The sequence below is a fragment of the Penaeus japonicus genome, unplaced genomic scaffold (genome assembly GCF_977035675.1).
Source record: "Penaeus japonicus unplaced genomic scaffold, GWHDUDI00000001_assembly GWHDUDI00000033, whole genome shotgun sequence".
NCBI lineage: Eukaryota > Metazoa > Arthropoda > Malacostraca > Decapoda > Penaeidae > Penaeus > Penaeus japonicus.
In genome coordinates, this window is record NW_028234435.1 from 1222641 (window position 1) to 1242640 (window position 20000).

The 20000-nt window shown below is 41.7% G+C and overlaps 1 protein-coding gene across 1 annotated transcript in view; it reads right to left on the reverse strand.

The window, feature by feature from the left end:
- The window catches only part of LOC122249336 (uncharacterized), a 26561-nt gene extending 6664 nt beyond the window's left edge, over nucleotides 1-19897 (reverse strand). The window contains exon 1 of the mRNA XM_043010104.2: nucleotides 19508-19897. The gene's annotated coding sequence lies outside the window, so the exon portion shown is untranslated. The remainder of the gene's footprint in view (nucleotides 1-19507) is intronic.
- Nucleotides 19898-20000: the final 103 nt, after the last annotated feature.

Consider the following 20000-nt stretch of genomic DNA (forward strand, 5'->3'; position numbering starts at 1 on the left):
AAGTTTTAAATATAACGATAATAGATGGAGCTCTATGCCTATGATGTGTAACACTATATTCCCTCTTTATTTTCTTTTTCATCATCTGACATTTTCTCTACACCACCAACACCTAAAAAAGAGGAAAAAAAACGAAAATAACAAAAACCTGTGAGTCATGTTTATGGTCTTAAAAGGCCATGGCTGCGGTAACTTAGCACACAAGGCATTAATTACTCTACTTTAACTGCTTTCAAAAACCCGTTCACTTGTACATAAAAGGGTTTAAGAGTACTCATAGGTACAGTCATATTCATATGACGATTATCATTTAAACTGTGGTTATACGAAGTAACTATTAGGGGCGTTTGTAATGGAGTGTGTTGATATTCCAAAATACTTTAGTCTATGCGATAAAAAATATTTGTATTCCGTTTTCTTATAGTGATATCAACCTACAAGTGTTCCGTTTTCTTTGTTCATCATAAGTTAGGAAAATAACATTCGGTTTTATGAATAAATATTTAGTTGCATATGAATATCGATAGACATATGAAAAAACAAGAGATATATACATCAATAAAGATATTTAATGCCATATAAGCACATAATCAGTTGTTCTGGAAGATATAAAAAGAGAACGAGAGACAAAGACAAAACCAAAGAGCTAAAAAAAGAGAGATAGAGAGGGAAAGGAAATAATATACACATGCAAAACACTCATACTGTTGGGAATGAGAAACACGAAAGAGAAAGAAGGGGAAAGAGCTAAGAGATAAAACACAAATAGAGAAGAAAGAGAGAGAGAGAGAAAGACTGGTGGATCGTAAAAAGAAAATGGGAGACACGGCTGAGGAATAAAAGGGAAATAAGTACAAAGGATTAAAATGGGGTTAAATTGGTGGGAAGAGGGAGATGAGGAGAAGTAGGGGGAAGGGGGAGGGGGGAGGTGGGAAGGATAAATGGGAGGGGGAATTAGGGGTTGGCGAGGGATGGGGGGATGGGGGGGGGGCGAAATTCCCACGGTGCGCCCCCGCTTGGCCGCCCGCGCGAGGGTAGCTTCACGCCCACTTGGACCCAAACTGTCTTGAAAAGATCGCCGAGGGAAAGGGGAAGAGGAAGGGGGTGAGGAAGAGGAGGGAGGGGAGGGGGGGAGGGAGGGGGAGGAAGAGTATCAGGGAAGAAAAGAAGAAAAGACGTAAATAAAAAGGCATAAAAAAGAAGAATGCGAGCGAAGAAGAATTCCAAGGACGAAGGAGAAAGACGAGGAAGGGAAAGAGAAAGCTCAAGGCAGGCGAGAGGATGCGGACAAGCCCTTCATTCCCCTGCATTCCTCACTTTCCTCACACTTTTTCGCCTCTCTCTCTCTCTCCTCACACTCCTCCTCCTCATACCCTCTCTCCTGGTTCTCCTCCTCTTTCCTCGTCACACTTGTCTTCCTATTCTTCTTTCCCACTTCCTCCTCCTCTTCTCACACCTTGCCTCCTTTCTCCTCTTTCCTCCTTCTTCTTCTCTTGGTCTATCCTCCTCCTCTTCTTCCTTCTCTGTTCTCCTCCTTCTCCTCCTCCTCCTCCTTCACTCCCCTTCTCGTCCTCCTCCTCCCTCCACCGTCCCCTCTCTCCTCCTCCTTCTCCTCCTCTCACTCCCCTTCTTGTCCTCCTCGTTCTCCTCCTCCTCCTCCTCCTCCCCATTCTCTCTCCAACGTCCCTTCTCTCCACCTCCTTCTCCTCCTCTCACTCCCCTTCTTGTCCTCCTCCTCCTCCTCCTCCCTTCCAATCCACGAGTTCCCATCGCTCGCTCTCTCCTTCTTCTTCTCTTCGTCTATTCTCCTCCTCTTCTTCCTTCTCTGTTTTCCCCATTCTCTCTCCTCCTCCTCCTCCATCTCTCTCATTCCCCTCCTCGTTCTCCTCCTCCTCCTCCTCCCTCCCAATCCACGAGTTCCCATCGCTCGCTCTAATTTTCTCAAGACAAATGAAGTTGTCAGAGCGAGACGCGTGGCAAGGACGACCCCGCCATTCTCCGCCGCGTGACGTCACAGCCAAAGATTCCGAGGATAGCCTAATAAACATGATTCATTTTTGTTTATTCGTTGTCACTGACATTTATTTTCTTATTACTATTTATTTTATATTCATTGCTGTCGCTATTATTGTTATTATCCTTGTTATTGTTGTTATCATTGTCGCTATTGTTGTCATTACCCTTATTATCATCTTTATCATCATTATCATTATTGTCACTATCATTATCATTATAATCATCATTATTATTATTAATGTTATTATTTTTATCATTATCCTTGGAATTATTATCACCCTTATCATCAGTGTTGTCGTAACTGTTAAAGTCATTATCATCATTATCATTACCATTATTATCATTATTATTTTGATATCGCTTTGGTGATGATGGTGACCTCAGTGATAATGCTCATATTAGTGATGATGATCGTAATGAAAGTAATAGCAATAGTGCACATAATGATAATAATAATAAATCATATACAGACTCATTATGCTCCTAATGATAGGTAAGGTAATGACAGATTACAATGATACAATCGGCATTATGGCAATAAACGGATAAAAGTTACCCACAACACCATCAGTGATAAACCCACCACTTACCCCACCCCTTCCACCTCAACACCCCCACCCCCCTTTCCCTCCCCCTTCCCCCACCCTCATCTTCCTCCCGCCGAGGATCCGCTCGCCCGCCCGCGCGCCCGCACGTCACACCTGCACTCCGAAAACTCCCACGGTTAAGTGCGAGTCTCCCGCCATCCGAACGCAGTGGCCGATCAAGCGAAGAGCCCGGACGAGGAATTCGGACGTGACATTCGGATGAGGGGAGGGAGAGGAGGGGGAGGAGGGGGAGAGGGAGAGGGGAGGGGGAGAAGGGGAGGGGATAGGAGGGGGAGGGGGAGGGGATAGGAGGAGGAGGAGGAGGAGCGGGGGATGGGGAGGAGGGAGAAGGGAAGAGGGGAGGAGGAGAGGAGGGAGAAAGGGAGGGGGAGGGGAAAGTGAAGAGAAAGGAGTAGGAGAAAGGTGAGGGGGAAAGGAGAGGAGGAAGAGGAAGAGGAGGGGTAAAGGGAAAGAAGGAGGGGAGAGGGAAAATAAGGGAGTAGGAGAAAGGGGAGGGGGAGGAGGAAAGAAGGATGAAAAGGGATGGGGAGAGAAGGAGGATGAAATGGAGGAAGGGTTGGGAAGGAGGAGGGGTGAGGAGGAAGAAAGGAGGAGAAAGGGGAGGGGGAGAGAAAGAAGGAGAAGAAGCGAAGGGGGAAAAAGGTCATGCGTAATGATGGAGGGAAACGATAGCGAAAATTGCATGACAGTGATTTATTATTTCCACTGAAAAACAATAGTGCTTATGATTATATTGATAATTAATGATCATAATGATATCAACAATAAGGGTAATGACTTCGGTTATCATAAAATCAATAGTATAATTCTATTATCATTATTCTTAAGTATCATTATCAGTATCAAGTATAACAATTATCCTTTTCACCATTGTTATCTTATCAAAATCTTCGTTATCTCGGCTTATCTTCCGATTCCTATCCTTCCCTTCTGCCCCTTCCCCCTTCCTCCCCTCATACCTCCTCCTTTCTCTCCCTCTTTCCCTCCTCCCCCAATACCCCCCCACCCCCCTTGCTGTACTTGTGTCCTTGATTGCATGGCTCTATCACGAGGATGCATGACAGTCATTCGAGGGCTCAGCGTTGCCAAGGTGGGATTACGGAATCCAGCGTTGTCAAGGTGAGATTGCACCGACATGAGTTTGCGGATTGCAATGTGACTGAGGTGAGATAGCAGTGTTGCCAAGCTAAAATTACAGATTCCAGTGTTCTCAAGATGGAGATTACCGAAGTCAGTATTGTCAACATGAGAAGGCACCAGAATGATGAGACTAAGGATCCCAGTGTTGCCAAGGTGAGATTGCAAACCGCAGTGTTGCCACCATGAGTTTGCGTTCTCCAGTGATGCCAAGGTGAGGTTGCAGACGCCACTGCTACCAGACGCAACGGACTTAAGTGGCCCGGTTGCACATGGCCCGGGTACTCTTCGATAGGACTTCCCTCAACTCAACAAGTCAATTTCTTAAACAGATATGAAAAACAATAAATTCAGTTAAAATTTCAGTGAAATATCTGCATGGCCCGGGTACTCTTCGTGAAAAGGCATTTGGTCAACTCAACATAGGCAATTTCTGGAAAGAGAGATGAGAAACAGGAGATTCAGATCAGACACTAACCATGAGAGAGAGAGAGAGAATCCGATTAAAGCTAGAAATAATAATGATAATAACAAGGGTAATGATGATAATGATGATAACAATTGTTATACTGACGATGATGAGAATAATGATAATGATTACAATGCTAAAAATAATGATACCAATGATATCGACAAGGATTATAATGATAATGATAGCAACTATAATAAGAATGATAGACACAATGACAGTCACCCGCATATCCATGCACGGACATAGAAAGAAAATAATAATGATGATAATGCTGACAATAATAGTAATAGAAACAGTAATGGTAATTAATAATGGAAATGAAAGCAAGGTCAATGGCAATAATAATCATAACAGAAACAGTAATGGTAATTAATAATGGAAATGAAAGCAAGGTCAATGGTAATAATAATTAACGAGTAGAAAGGAACAATGAAGCAGAAAAAACGCCCAAAGCGTTTTCGTATTCCTTTGCAGATTGAAAAACGCAATTGAAACTTCCGGATAATGGGAGAATGAGAGCCATGACGTCACACTTTCTTTTATCTCTTGCGCAAGACGCTCGTCATTTTCTTTCGTTTTCTTTCCCTTTCTTTCGTTTTCTTTCACTTTCTTTCTTTTTCTTTCACTTTCTTTCGTTTTCTTTCACTTTCTTTCTTTTTCTTTCACTCTTTCGTTTTCTTTCACTTTCTTTCACTATCTTTCGTTTTCTTTCACCTTACGTTTTCTTTCTTTGTCTTTTGTTTTCTTTCACTATCTTTCGTTTTCTTTCACTCTCTTTCGCTTTCTTTCATTTCCTTTCACTTTCTTTCACTATTTTTCCTTAGTCTTTTGCCTTCCGTATATTTCTAATTGTGTCTATGTTGTGAATGCTGATAATGATATTGGTAATATTAACAATGAGGGTGATAATAATATAAGAATGATAAGATGACGTGCGATATTGGTAGTGAGAGAAGGGGAAAGAGAGAGGGCGAGAAAGAGAGAGAGAGAGAGAGAGAGAGAGAGAGAGAGAGAGAGAGAGAGAGAGAGAGAGAGAGAGAGAGAGAGAGAGAGAGAGAGAGAGAGAGAAGGGGAAAGAGAGAGGGCGAGAAAGAGAGAGAGAAAGAGAGAGAGAGTGAGAGAGAGAGAGAGAGAGAAGGGGAAAGAGAGAGGGCGAGAAAGAGAGAGAGAAAGAGAGAGAGAGAGAGAATGAGAGAGAGAGAGAGAGAGAAATTATTATAATCATTAGTACTGTTTTATCATGAGTATCATTAATGTTGCTATTGTTATTATTATCATTATTATCGTTATCATTATTAATATCATTATCGTCATCATTATTACTATTACTACTTTTATCAAAATTACCATCATCATATAATTATCGATATTATTATAAATAGAATAATCATTATCATTATTGTTTTTATCATTATCATTTTGTCATTATTATCATGACTATTATTATTTGCATTAATATTATCATTATCATCATCATCATCATCATTACTATCATTACTACAATGATGATAGTTATCATTATCATTATCATTATCGTATTACTATGATTAAAATTTTCATTGTTATAATTATTTTTCTTATCATTATTATCGTCATCGTTATCATTGTTGTTATTATCAATATCATTATTATCATTATCATTATGCTTATCGATATTATCATTATCATTATCATCTTCATTATCAATATCATTATCATCTTCATTATCAATATTATCATTACTATCATTACTATAGTAATAACGACTATCATTATCATTACTACTGCCATAATAACGCAAACGACAATAGAAATAACAACGACGCTAATCACGATAACAGAAATGACGATAAAAAAAAAATGAAAAGCAAACAAGATAACGCCAGCCCTGAAAAAAGTCCCAAGTCAGAGTCGATTCCCACACCTGTGAGCCGCCTCCTTTCGTCACCATCAGTCGAGTCGTCCTCCCTCTCTGCGTCTCCGTCTGACTTCCTGTCGTTTAGTTTCGCCCCCCCCCCCCTGCTTCCCCCCTTTGTCTTCCTCCACCCCTCCCCACCTCCTCCCCCTCCTCCTCCTCCTCCACCCCTCTCCTCCTCCCCCTCCTCCTCCTCCTCCTCCTCTTCCCTTTCTTCCCTTGCCCTTGAGAGTGGGTGGAAGTTCCCCTCTGAGACGAGAATGAGGGAACAATCAGCTAAGTTGTTGGTAAAATTGGACATGTGTACAGGGACATGGGGATGTACACAGGGCTATGATCTATCTTTGGTTTTCTTTTCTTTGATTTTATTGTCTTCCCCTCCCTTTCTCTTATCTATTATTCTGTTGTTGTTGTTGTTTTTGTATATGTGATTGTCTTTCTCTTGGGATGTATGTACTTTTTTTCCTTCCTTCTCCCCTTTCTCTCTTTGTCTCCTTTTGACGTCTTCACACCTCCTCCTTTCTCCCTTTTACTCCTCTTCTCTCTCTCGTTCTTTCTCTCCCTTTTCTTTCCATTCTTTCTTCTCCCACTCCTTCCTTTTTCTACCTCTCTCCCTTCACCCTCTCTTCCATCTCCTCTCCCTCTCTTTGTCTCGTCTGACTTCTTCCCACCTCCTCCTTTCTCCCTCCTCCTCCCCTTCCATCCCTTTCTCTCTCTCCCTTTTCTCTCCATCATTCCTTCTCCCTTAACCCTCTCCCCTTCTCCTCTCTCTCCCCGTTCACGAAGGCGAGATCACTGAAGCACATCTCAGGATCCGTTGAACTGTTCTTCCTTCCTCCTCACAAGACACTTCCTCTCTCTCTCTCTCTCTCTCTCTCCTAACTTCCTTGGGAACTTCCAACCGTCGGTCAACCTCCACTGAGTCTGTACTTCCTCAGTAACCTTGCTCTCTTCCCTTGATTTATCTGTCCTCTCGTTTGGGCTCGACTCCAGTGCGAGAGCCAGTGTTCCCTTTCGCTCTGTCTGACTCCTCCCTCGGATTTTCTGGGGTGTTGTGTTTTTGTGATGTTTTGTATTACATCTTGATGGACGTGTCTTGTTTTTGATATGTGGTATGTTTTCTCAAGGGATTTATTTCTGATTTCGTCACAAATTGGATCTTATCTGGCTTCTGTAACCTGTATCTACTATAACCTGTATCTTCTATAACCTGTATCTTCTATAACCTGTAACCTGCTTTCTTGCCATTGCATAACCGTTTTCCATCTTCGATATGAATCATTATCCCACCGACTGTATCTGTTGCAATAATCCTTGCAACTTAAATACAGCAACTCCTGTAAGTTTAGCGAATATGCTAATGATGACGCATCGTGTTCTTCATCTAGAACATCCTTGCGTCGCGTTTTGTAACGTCTAGAACTTCATTTCAAAACACTATGGAAATCAACAAGAGGAAAAATATGTAAAAAGAGCTAGACATGATTTTCACTTTCTGCTACGTGACTCAAAGTTAATTGTACCTTTTTTTGTGGCATGATTTGTAACACATACTTGCAGTCGTTTGCAATCACATACACTTGTAAAAGTATGAATAGAAATGAAGGTGAATATGCGTGCATGCTTATATATTTATCAGTAAAAGAATTTCAGTGAAAATTATACGGAAAATACAAAAAGTAGTTGTTAAATATGAAGTTTATGATATGTATAGTATATGATTTGCAATTTTACCAAATAAAATTACAATAACTGTTCTCGCATGGAAGTAATTGAAAAAAAAATCACGTATTACAATTTCGACTCAACGTAAATGAGAAAAAAATCGCCATAACGTTACTCCTCCCACTAACCTCAAAAGTTACCCCGAGGTTCTTTTGTTTTATTCGATCGCATATCCCACATTCGCAGCCCAAGTGTGATCGAATAAAGGATTCAATAGCCCGTGAACCTTCCCAGAACACCACAAACTCTCCACCGGGGCAAATCACATCGTCTATAGCCCGTGCACTTCACGTCCCTCTTTGTGGTAAAGGTCATTTTCCCCTCCGCACTTAATAGGAACGTCGACCATGAGGCCGAAGGAGCTTGACAACGTTTCCTCGCTATAAATGACAGAAATTACATCTGTAACGCATCAAGGAGCAAATAACCCTGGGAGCAAAGCGTGGCCAGAACGCGCGGGACTTTTTTTTTCAGTGGTTAACGTTTCCGTTTCTCAAATCTTCACCGCTATTTTGTACTTCCCTTGCTTCCTTTTAATTACCCTAGCGAGTTGTAGAATCCGTAATTTATAGTTCTCATTACCGTAATAAAAATATCTAAAAGAAATAAACCAAATGAAACAAAAAAATAGGACGAAAACCAACAAGAAAAGTAAAAAATAAAGCCACATAAAAAATCGACAGGAGCTGAAAAAATGATCATCCATGAAGGAGATAGCGATCAACTGGTCCCGCCGTAATTGTCGCCAAGGTGTACCTGGCGCATCCTGACCCCCCACCCCCTCCCCTTGTCACCCCCCCTCCCTCGCCTTTCCTTTACCCCTGTCACCCCCCCCCTTTCTATACACCCCCCCCCCTCTCGTTCCATGTGCATCACTTCCTTTCCTTCGTAGAGAAGGATGTCTATTTATCTACGTATGTCTGTCTGTGTGCATCTACACTACCTAGAGTTAATGAGGGAGATAGACAGAGAGAGAGAGAGAGAGAGAGAGAGAGAGAGAGAGAGAGAGAGAGAGAGAGAGAGAGAGAGAAAGGGAGAGAGAGGAGAGAGAGAGAGAGAGAGAGAGAGAGAGAGAGAGAGAGAGAGAGAGAGAGAGAGAGAGAGAGAGAGAGAGAGAGAAGAAGAAAGAAAGAAAGAGAGAGAGAAGAGAGAGAGAGAGAGAGAGAGAGAGAGAGAGAGAGAGAGAGAGAGAGAGAGAGAGAGAGAGAGAGAGAGAGAGAGAGAGAGAGAGAGAGAGAGAGAGAGAGAGAGAGAGAGAGAGAGAGAGAGAACAGAAGAAAGAAAGAAAGAGAGAGAGAAAAGGAGAGAGAGAGAGAAAGAGAGAAAGAGAGAGAGAGAGAGAAAGAGAGAGAGAGAGAGAGAAAGAGAGAGAGAGAGAGAGAGAGAGAGAGAGAGAGAGAGAGAGAGAGAGATAGATAGATAGATAGATAGATAGAGAGAGAGAGAGAACAGATGACAGAAGCAAAAGCAAATCTGGCTTCATTGCATAACGCTTCTTTGTGTCTTTATCAACATCACTCAATTCAGGGCGACGCGTGTCTCCTCTGTTGCGTTGCGTCATTGCTCTGGTTTGTATCTTTATGGCATTTTATTCATCGTTATTTCCAGAATTTCCATGATTGTTGTTATCATTAGCAGTATTTTTCTTGTGATTGTTATTTCTGTTATTGTTGTTTTTTGTTTGTTTTTGTTTTGTTTTTGTTATTGTCATCGGTGTTATTAATATTTTTTGTTGTTTTTGTTGTTGTTGTTATTGTTTATCATTATTATTACTTTTGTTATCATTATTATATTCTTTCTCATCATTATCATCATCTTTATCATCTTTATCACCATTATCATTATGATCATTATCATAATCATTATTATCAATATTGGCATTATAAAAATTATTATCATTGTTATTATTTCATGATCATTATCATTATCATTCTATCATTATTGTCATAACTATTATCATTAATGTTATCATTACAATATCAACTGTTATCATGGTTTTTATCATTACTTTCACTGTTATTCTTATCATATTTTATTGCTGATATCATTACAATAATAATAGTAACACTAGGCATTATCATTAGCATCATTGTTACTAAAATGATGAAAATCATCTTTATTATCAACATTATAATCTTCATAAACATCATAAACATCACCATTAATGACATTGTCATTATCACTATTACCACTACCATAAATACTACTACTACAACTACTACGGTTATCATTACCATTATTGTTACTATCATTATGATACTGATAATCATAATAATCGTAATGATAATGAAAATGATAGTATCAACAATGATGATGGATATAATGATCATTATCACTATCATTATCGTTAATATATTCATCCGACAATACTATATGTCGTACAAGTAATGTTCATTTTGAACATTCTGAAAATGTTCATTATTATCATTGTCATTATCATTGTCATTATCATTGTTATTATCATTGTCATTATCATTGTTATTATCATTGTCATTATCATTGTCATTATCATTGTCATTATCATTGTCATTATCATTGTCATTATCATTGTTATTATCATTGTCATTATCACTGTCATTATCATTGTCATTATCATTTTCATTATAATTTTTATTTTCTTTGTCATAACCATTATCACTATCATTATTATTAATATTATTACTATTATCAGTATCTTTATCATTGTCATTATCATTATCATTTTTATTGTCATTGTCATCATCATTATCATTATTTTTTTCATCATCTTCTTTAAGTTGAATCCTGACATCTGGAGAGGAAGTCCGAGCGGAGATTTCAAGAGGTATTCAAGAGTAATCTAATAAAAGGAATTTTCAAAGAATACCAAGAGAAAGTAAACAAATGAAAAAAAAAGAAAATTTCAGAAGGCGACTCGCAAGAAGAAATTCCAAGAAGAGGAAATTATCAGAGGGAATTCCAAGAGGAAATACTCAGAGGGAATTCCAAGAGGAAATTCTCAGAGGGAATTCCAAGAGGAAATACTCAGAGGGAATTCCAAGAGGAAATTCTCAGAGCGAATTCCAAGAAGAGCCCCAGAGAGTGCACTCCAAGAGGTCTCTCTCCCCGGCGGCGATTCCAAGAGGACCCACTTAAGCGCGCGCCACTGAACGCCAGTGTTGAGCAATATGTTTCGCCGATCCGTGAAGGCGTCTGTAATGGCGAGATTCAAGGCTAGACGAACGGAGTAGTGACCCTTATCGACACGGTACGTTAAGGTCGACGCCCTTAATGATGCCTCTCTTTTTTTTCCCTCGAATTTTGTCATTTTTTCTCCATGTTTTATTTCTTTCTCCTTTTCTTCCTTCTTTCTTTTTTTCCCCTTTTCCCCTCTTCCATTCTGTTTGTTTATTATTGTTATCATCATTATTTTTGGTTATTATTGTCATTATCTTTCTCATCATTATTATCATTATTATCGTAAAACTGACTATCATTATTATGATAATTATCATCATTATATTGATATTTTACCATTATTAAGATGATGATAATTGTTATTGTCATCATCATCATCATTATCATTATTATTGCCATTATTGTTATCATTATCATTTCATAAATATTGATATCATTATCGTTATATTCATCACTCTTATCATCCTTCATTTTTTCCTCGCTTTTCCCTTTCTTTGACAGATAATTTCCATTCATATTTCTCTCCTTCTCATTCTTTCCTTTCGCTTTTACATCTAGTCTTGGCCGTTCTATCTATTTGCTTTTCTCTCCTCGTCTACTATCCACTCATCCATCTATCCACCTCTCCTTCCTTCTATCCACCTCTTCTTCCTTCTATCCACCTCTGCTATCCACTTCTTCCTTCCTCTCTTCCCCCTACTCTCCTCTTCCATTCGTATTGAATAAAAGAAAACGAACGGAGTCCAAACGCTCCTCCCCCCCGTCTTCCATGCCTCCTCCCTCCCCCTTCCCCTCCCCCTCCTGAGATTGCGATGTCATGGGAGGAAGGAACGAATGAGCGTGAATTATGCGCGCGATATATATATATATATAGAGATGTGTATATATATATATATATATATATATATATATATATATATATATATATATATGTATGTGTGTGTGTGTGTGTGTGTGTGTGTGTGTGTGTGTGTGTGTGTGTGTGTGTTTGTGTGTGTGTGTGTGTGTGTGTGGCGTGTGTGTGTGTGTGTGTGTGTGTATGTATGTATATGTATATGTATGTATATATATATATATATATATATATATATATATATATATATATATAAATATGAATATACATATATACATACATACATACATATATATATATATATATATATATATATATATATATATATATATATATATATATATATATATTTCTATATATGAAATTTATTCTTATCTATGTACACACGTATACATGCAAATACGTATTTTGATATGTATATATGAATACATATGTATCTATAAGAGAATAGCCTTTTCATTTATCTCTGTATGTCACCGTCCAAGCTTACGTACCCTCCAACCCTCCCCTTTCCTCCTCCCCATCTCCCTCTCTCTCTCCCTCCCCCATCCCCCTATCCCTTTCCCTCCCTCTCTCCTTCCCCTTCTCCCATCCCCCATCCCCTCCCCCTCCCCCTTCCCCCCCCTCTCTCTCTCCCCTTCCCCCCTCTCCCTCCCTCTCCCCCTCATCCTCCCCCCTCTCCCCCTCCCTCTCCCCCCCTCTCCCTCTCCCTCTACCTCTCCCCCTCTCCTCTCCTTCTCTCTCTCTCTCTCCCTCTCCCTCTCCCTCTCCCTTCCTCTCTCCCTCTCCCTCTCTCTCTCCCATCCCCTTCCCTCTCCCTCTCTCCCATCCCCCTCCCCCCTCTCCCCCTTCCTCTCTCCCTCCCCCCTCTCCCTCTCCCATCCCCCTCCCCCCTCCCCCTCCCTCTCCCCCTCATCCTCCCCCTCCCCTTTCCTCCTCCCCCTTTCCCTCTCTCTCCCATCCCCTTCCCTCTCCCTATCTCCCATCCCCTCCCCCTCTCCCTCCCCCTCCCCCTTCCCCCCTCTCCCTCTCCCTCCCCCTTCCTCTCTCCCACCCTCCCCTACACGAAATAGAGCACTGACACACATCTATCAATCCATCCTGTGCTGTGAGTCAATATGATGATTCAATTTCAGAATCCGCTTAAGCGTTGTGTAATATCAAATCGCGTTACAGTGCACGGCGGGTAACAGACTGTATCTATGTCGCAATGTTGACGGTCGGTTGTACTCCAATGTCATCCCTGCAACAGCTGCAATTTGCCATCTGTCTCGTTGACACTTTTCACGCACGCGCTTCTCCGGACACCCATAGATGGAGAGGGCGAGAGGGAGAGACAACGGAGGGGGGAAAAGGGAGAAAGAGAGGGAGAAGGATAAGGGAAAGTAGGAATGAAAGGGAAAGGGAGAAGGGAGAGAAAGAAGACTTAAGAGAGGACGGAGGAGTAATGGAGAAAATGAGAGGGAAAGGAAAAGAGAGAAAGGGAAAGGGAAAGTAAGAATGAAAGGGAAAGGGAGAAGGGAGAGAAAGAAGACATGAGAGAGAACGGAGGAGCAATGGAGAAAATGAGAGGGAAAGGAAAAGAGAGAAAGGGAAAGGGAAAGTAAGAATGAAAGGGAAAGGGAGAAGGGAGAGAAAGAAGATATGAGAGAGAACGGAGGAGCAATGGAGAAAATGAGAGGGAAAGGAAAAGAGAGAAATTCTCGATAACAACAATGTTTTTTTTTTCAATATTGATAAGGACATTTTTGCTGATAATGATAACAGTGATGATAAAACAGTGATCATAACAATCATGAAAATAGCACTGATTATAACTTCCAAAGAGATAACAAAACGGTGAAGGAAAATGTAAGTGATTATGATAACATGCACATATTCATCTTTGCAATCCCAATCATCTGCATAATCATGAACACCATAACAAAAAATGAATAAAAAAGTTGCATGAAACGCCCACCGTATTGCTTGCAACCTTCAACGCAAAACAGAGTACGCGCGGGCCGGGTGTCTGCAACAACAGCTGTGCCAAGCCGCGTTGCAACAAGTGCGCAACGGTGCTCTTGTGGCGCCATCGTTTCCCAATGATTACAGGGCTGTGATGATAGAGGCCACGAGCAGGTGCGAATGGCAACACACTCCCTGCCACGCACTCACGCACGCACGCACGCACGCACCCAAGCACGCACGCATGGTCGCTTAGAAGCACACATTTAGGTACGCATGGCTTCACGCATACGACCATGCATTTAGGCGGGGTGGACGAACGTCTTTGTGTGTGGGGGGTGGGGGGGGAGGGGTGGATGCGTGTGATTGTCTGGCTGTCTCTTCTCTCCTGCTCGCCCTCCCTCCGCTCTCTCTCTCTCTCTCTTCCTCTCTCCCACTCTTTCTCTCTCTTTCTCTCTTTCTCCCTCCCTCTCTCTCTCTCTCTCTCTCTCTCCCTCCCTCCCTCTCTCTCTTTCTCTCTTTCCCTCTCTCTCTCTCTCTCTCTCTCTCTCTCTCTCTCTCTCTCTCTCTCTCTCTCTCTCTCTCTCTCTCTCTCTCTCTGAGAAACAGATAACGGAATGCAGTCATACTCCACGGATAGTGTTTTGAAAGGCAGCGAGTTCATATGTTCAAACATTCAGGTATCAAACTGCACAACTGTATCTCAAAAATCACTCTTACTTATCGCTCATACGCCCCTCACACGCACACAAGCACACAGTCACACTCATCTACTCTCCCCCGGCACACCACACCCACCCACACACACACCTACACCCCGCAACCACCCACCCACACACACAACTACACCCCGCAACCACCCACCCACACACACACCTACACCCCGCACACACCCACCCACACACACACCTACACCCCGTCCACACACACCCACACACACACCTACACCCCGTCCACACACACACCTACACCCCACCCTCACACACACCTACACCCCGCACACACACACCCACACACACACCAACACCCCGTCCACACCCACCCACACACACACATACACCCCGTCCACACCCACACACACACACCTACACCCACACATACATACACACACGCACCCTTCCCTCACCCCCCCCCCCCCCTTACGACATCCATCTCAGGTCACTGCTCAAGATCTCGTACGCACTGGCCTTGAAGTCACAGGTCTTATAAATGATGCAAATCTTCACATGGAGGAAATGTGCTTAGATCACTGCTCTCTAGGGGGCTAGAGAGGAGGGGAGGGGAGGGGAGGGGGAGGGGGGAGGGAGGGGGGGTCGGAGGGGGTGTTGTTATGATGTCATATTTTGATTTATGCGCATTTTTTTTTTTTGTCACGGGTGGGTAATAATGAGAGAGTATATTTGCTGTTTTGTTGTTGTTGCTGTTGTTCTTACTGTTGTTATTACTCTCCTTGTTTTTATCATCGTTATTATTCTTAGTTGTATTAGAATTATTGGTATCATATCACTAACAGCATTTTCAGTATCATTATCGCTGTTATCGTTATTATCTATATCTTTATCAGCATCATTTTGTTGATTTCATTATCATCAATGTCTTATCACTGTCGTTACTAGTATCATCATATTTTTTTATGATCATTTTAGCTGAACACGATAATAAACCTAATGATGATAACAACAGCGAGAAGACAATAATGATGATGAAAATGATGATAGACATCGTCATAATTATATCATTGTTACTATATTATCAGCTCTGTTATCACCATTCATAATGATGACAACGATGATAATAATTATTATTGTTATTGGTAAATATATATATATATATATATATAAAAATATATATATATATAAAATATAAAATATATATATATATATACACACACACATATATATATACATACATACATATATATATATATATATATATATATATATATATATATATATATATATGATATATATATATATATAAATGTGTGTGTGTGTGTGTGTCTGTGTGTGTGCGTATGTGTGTGTGTGTGTGTGTGTGTGTGTGTGTGTATCTGTGTGTGTGCGCGTGTGTGTGTGTGTGTATGTGTGCGGGAGGGTACTGCAGAGCGTTCTCAATTGTGATTCTTCCAACAGCCATGAATTTGTCATGGAGCACATTTTTCTCTTTCACAGATAACTGCAATTAATAACAATACGTGTTGCCCGATAAGAATGATCGAGCGCGGAAGAAAGGTCAACAGATGAGAGATAAGGTCAGCTGAGGTCAGACGCGCGTGGATGACCGAGATGATAAGGAGCGAGATCGTCTCAGGGCGAATCCATCACCCAAACACAACCTCGTTTCCACGCCTAATCGCTGCAGCCTCAGCGGACGCCATTTCGTGCGTGATTCACCGATTTCTCGTATCGTCATTGCATCTCTCACGGCCATGAGAAGTATTAATCTCTTTCTCACACTCCTCCCTCCCTCCCTCCTCCCTCTTCTCCCTTCTTCCTCTCCGTCTCCTCCTTCCCGTCTTCCCTCCTTCCCACCCTCCCTCCTTCCCTACTACCTCTCCTCCTTCCCTCCCTCCTTCCCTACTACCCTTCCTCCTTCCCTCCCTCCTTCCCTACTACCCCTCCTCCTTCCCTACTACCTCTCCTCCTTCCCTCCCTCCCTCCTTCCTTCTTCCCTCCCTCCTTCCCTACTACCCCTCCTCCTTCCCTCCTTCCCTCCCTCCCTCCTTCCTTCTTCCCTCCCTCCTTCCCTACTACCCTTCCTCCTTCCCTCCCTCCTTCCCTACTACCCTTCTTCCTTCCCTCCCTCCTCCCCTCTTTCTCTTCTTCGTTCCCTCCTTCCCTCCCTCTCTTCATCCTTCTTTCCCTTCCTCCCTCTCTTCCTTCCATCCTTAACTCCCTCCTTCATCCCCTTCTTCCTTTCTTCCCTCCCACCCTCCCTCCGTTCTTCTCACCCTCCCTCCCTCCCTCCCTCCTTCCCTCCCTCTTTCGCCTTCCTCCCCTCGTACACTTTCTTGTCTCTCCTCACTTTCGCTCCAAAGAAACCATCCCTCCATAACCATATCTCCCCCGCTACTACTGCTCTTAGCAACCCTCCCCCCTCCCCCTCCTCGCCCCTTCTCTGTACTCCCCCCCCATCTCCCTCTGCACCCCTCTCCCTCCTCTGTACCCCTCCCCTCCCCCGGCAACCCTGAAGTTCGCCGACACACATCGCCTCCCGAGCGGACGACACGAGCGACGAAAACTCGCGTGAGGATCATTGCCGTCGGATTGCGACATCTCACCCCCCCCTCGCGCGCGCTCACTCTCTTCCCTCCTCCAACTCCTTCCTTTCTCCCTCTCCATCTCTTCCTTCCTCATCCTCCGCCTCCGCCTCTTCTCCTTCTCCCTCTTCCACCTCGACGTCATCCTCCTTCCTCCCTCCCTTCTTACTGTAAACCCATCTCCCTCTCCCCGCCCACCACACTCATCCTCCCCCTCGTCCTATCCCGTCGCTTGTTCTCTTCACCGCCTCTCTCCCTCCTCTCCTCTCCCTTCCTCTATACGACTCAATCCCATCGTCCTTATCCTCTACCACGCCCCCCCAAACGCCCCTCTCCCCCCCCCCTCTCTACTACGTAATCCTCTCCGACTCCTCCCACCCCCTCCTTGTCTGTGGCCGCGGCGTGTGGCGGTTGTCCCATATTATCACGCTGTGGGCTTGGTCGTGACGGGTGCGGGCGGCTGTGCGCTGAATATTCATGGGTGGCGGAGTCTAGAGGGGGGGGGGGGAGCAGGAGGCGTAAAGGGAAAGGAGGAGGAGGAGGAGGAGGAGGAGGAGGAGCAAGAAGGGAAGGTGGAGGGGGTAGAGGAGGAGGAGGAGGAGGAGGAAAAGGTCTAGAAATGTACTTTTAGCAAATTCATGTTCAGGAACTTATGAGAACTGGATCATTCACTCATTCACACAGCAACGTTTCTTTATCATTTGCATGACTGTTATCATCATTATTAACAATATCATTATTGCCATTATTAACTTTTTTATCATTATCATCGTTAATATCACTGTTATCATCATCATTATAATCATTATTTTTATCATCATCATCACAATTACTGTTGTCATTCCACTCATCACAATCATCACCATTTATCAGCATAATTCCAAAACCTTACAATCTTTAAGACTCTTTCGACCTACGTTCCGCGAGACGCAGTGATACAGCAGCCCAGATTCGTAGTCAGCCGTAGAAGCCCTTAGAGAGAGTGCTGTCTGACGCGAGCTGACACGCTTGAGAACATAGAAGCTGGCACTCATAACCTTGAAGATCCCTCCCCCCACCCCACCCCCCCACTCCCCTCCACGCCCCAGCTCTTCAAGGAGTGTGTGTGTGTCTCGTTTACTCTCACTCTCTCTTTCACTCGAATGTGTTCTTAATTCTTCGATTCTTCTCTTATCACCTAATCTTTATTTTATTTTTCGTTATATTCTTTATTATACTAAATTCTATATCTAATATTTTACATCATATCTATATTACATTCTAAATCATTCTGTGCTTTTATAGCGATTATTCTTTCTTTATGTAATGGGAAAAAAATAGGAAAACGAAATTTATTTTCCTTTGAATACATTTAACATTTCAGAATAATGTGGGAAAATGTTAGTCAATCACTCACGCACACACATCTGCACATGTATGCGTGTGTCAATGTTTGTGTGTGCTTTTGTGCACGTTTACTTGTTTAAAGTGTGTATGCGGATGTGTGTATCTGAATTTGAGTATGTATGCAGTTATGTAAGCATGAATTGTTTCTGCAAATTGTGTTTCATAATAACAGTCAGTATTCTAAATTTGCAGATATGTATAAGCAAAGGATATATACATGTGTATGTATATATATATATATATTATATATATATATATATATTATATATATATATATATATAATATACATATACATATACATATATATACATATATATAATATATATATATATATAATATATATATATATATAATATATAATTATATATATATATATATATATATATATATATATATATATATATATAATATACATATATAATATATATATATACGTACCACACACACACATACATATATGTATATATATATATATATATATATATATATATATATTATATATAATATATATTATATATATATACACACACACACACAAATACATATGTATGTATGTATATGCATGTCTATATATAATGTATTTATATACATAATATACTTATATATATAAATATATATATATATATATATATATATATATACATATATATACATATATCTAAATGTATAATAGAAATATAACACAAAGAACGACAGGTAAAAGTGAAACTGGGATCACGCCTTACATTTCTGTTGAAGTCTCTAGTCGTCAAAAAGGAGACCGTATTCTAACTTCTGATAAATTATGAATATTAATAGCCAATGGCAATAGATACTGATGATCTATGAATTGAAAGAAATTGCAACTCATGAATTATGATAAATGCGAAGAACAGAGAAATATAGTCAAGCTAAGATCACTACCTCTGGCCCGTTGAAATCACCCGGTATCAAAATCTGGATTATATTCAAAGTTAAAGAAAAGACACGATTTATCAGTACCAATTAACATCAATTTGCAATATATAAATAGAAATTTCATGAAAAAGAAGTGTTGACTTGAAGATTAAATACCTGTTAGTGATGGCGCTATGGAGAGATCAGGCGTCTTCAAGTTCACGAATTTACAAAGGACTTCCGAAGGACCTCCGATTCATTTCGATCTGCTGTAGGACGCTCCTGGTTCCATCTAAGTGTCCTGCAGTAGTCTAGAAATTTCACTTTCGATCGATTTTCTTTTCACTCGATACACTTTTTTAAAAAATCTCCAGGGATTCCTTTTTTCCAACAAATAATAAATATCGTTCACCAGATTTCCAAGCACACTTCAAGCACCGTGAGCCAGAAACTGAAAAAAAAGAATGTCTTTCTGGAGCGAGTGCGTGCGCGCACGTGCGTAGGGCCGTGGGAGAGGACGCGTGTGCGAGGAGCTGCGTACGCGCCGTGTGTGCGTGCTAGACTCCCTCGCTGCACGTGTCATCGAGCGCCCCGACACAGCATCTTGCGCCGCGCTGCCAGACGTCGAGCGATGTGGGCAACCGCGCTAGCGCTGCTCTCACACATATCA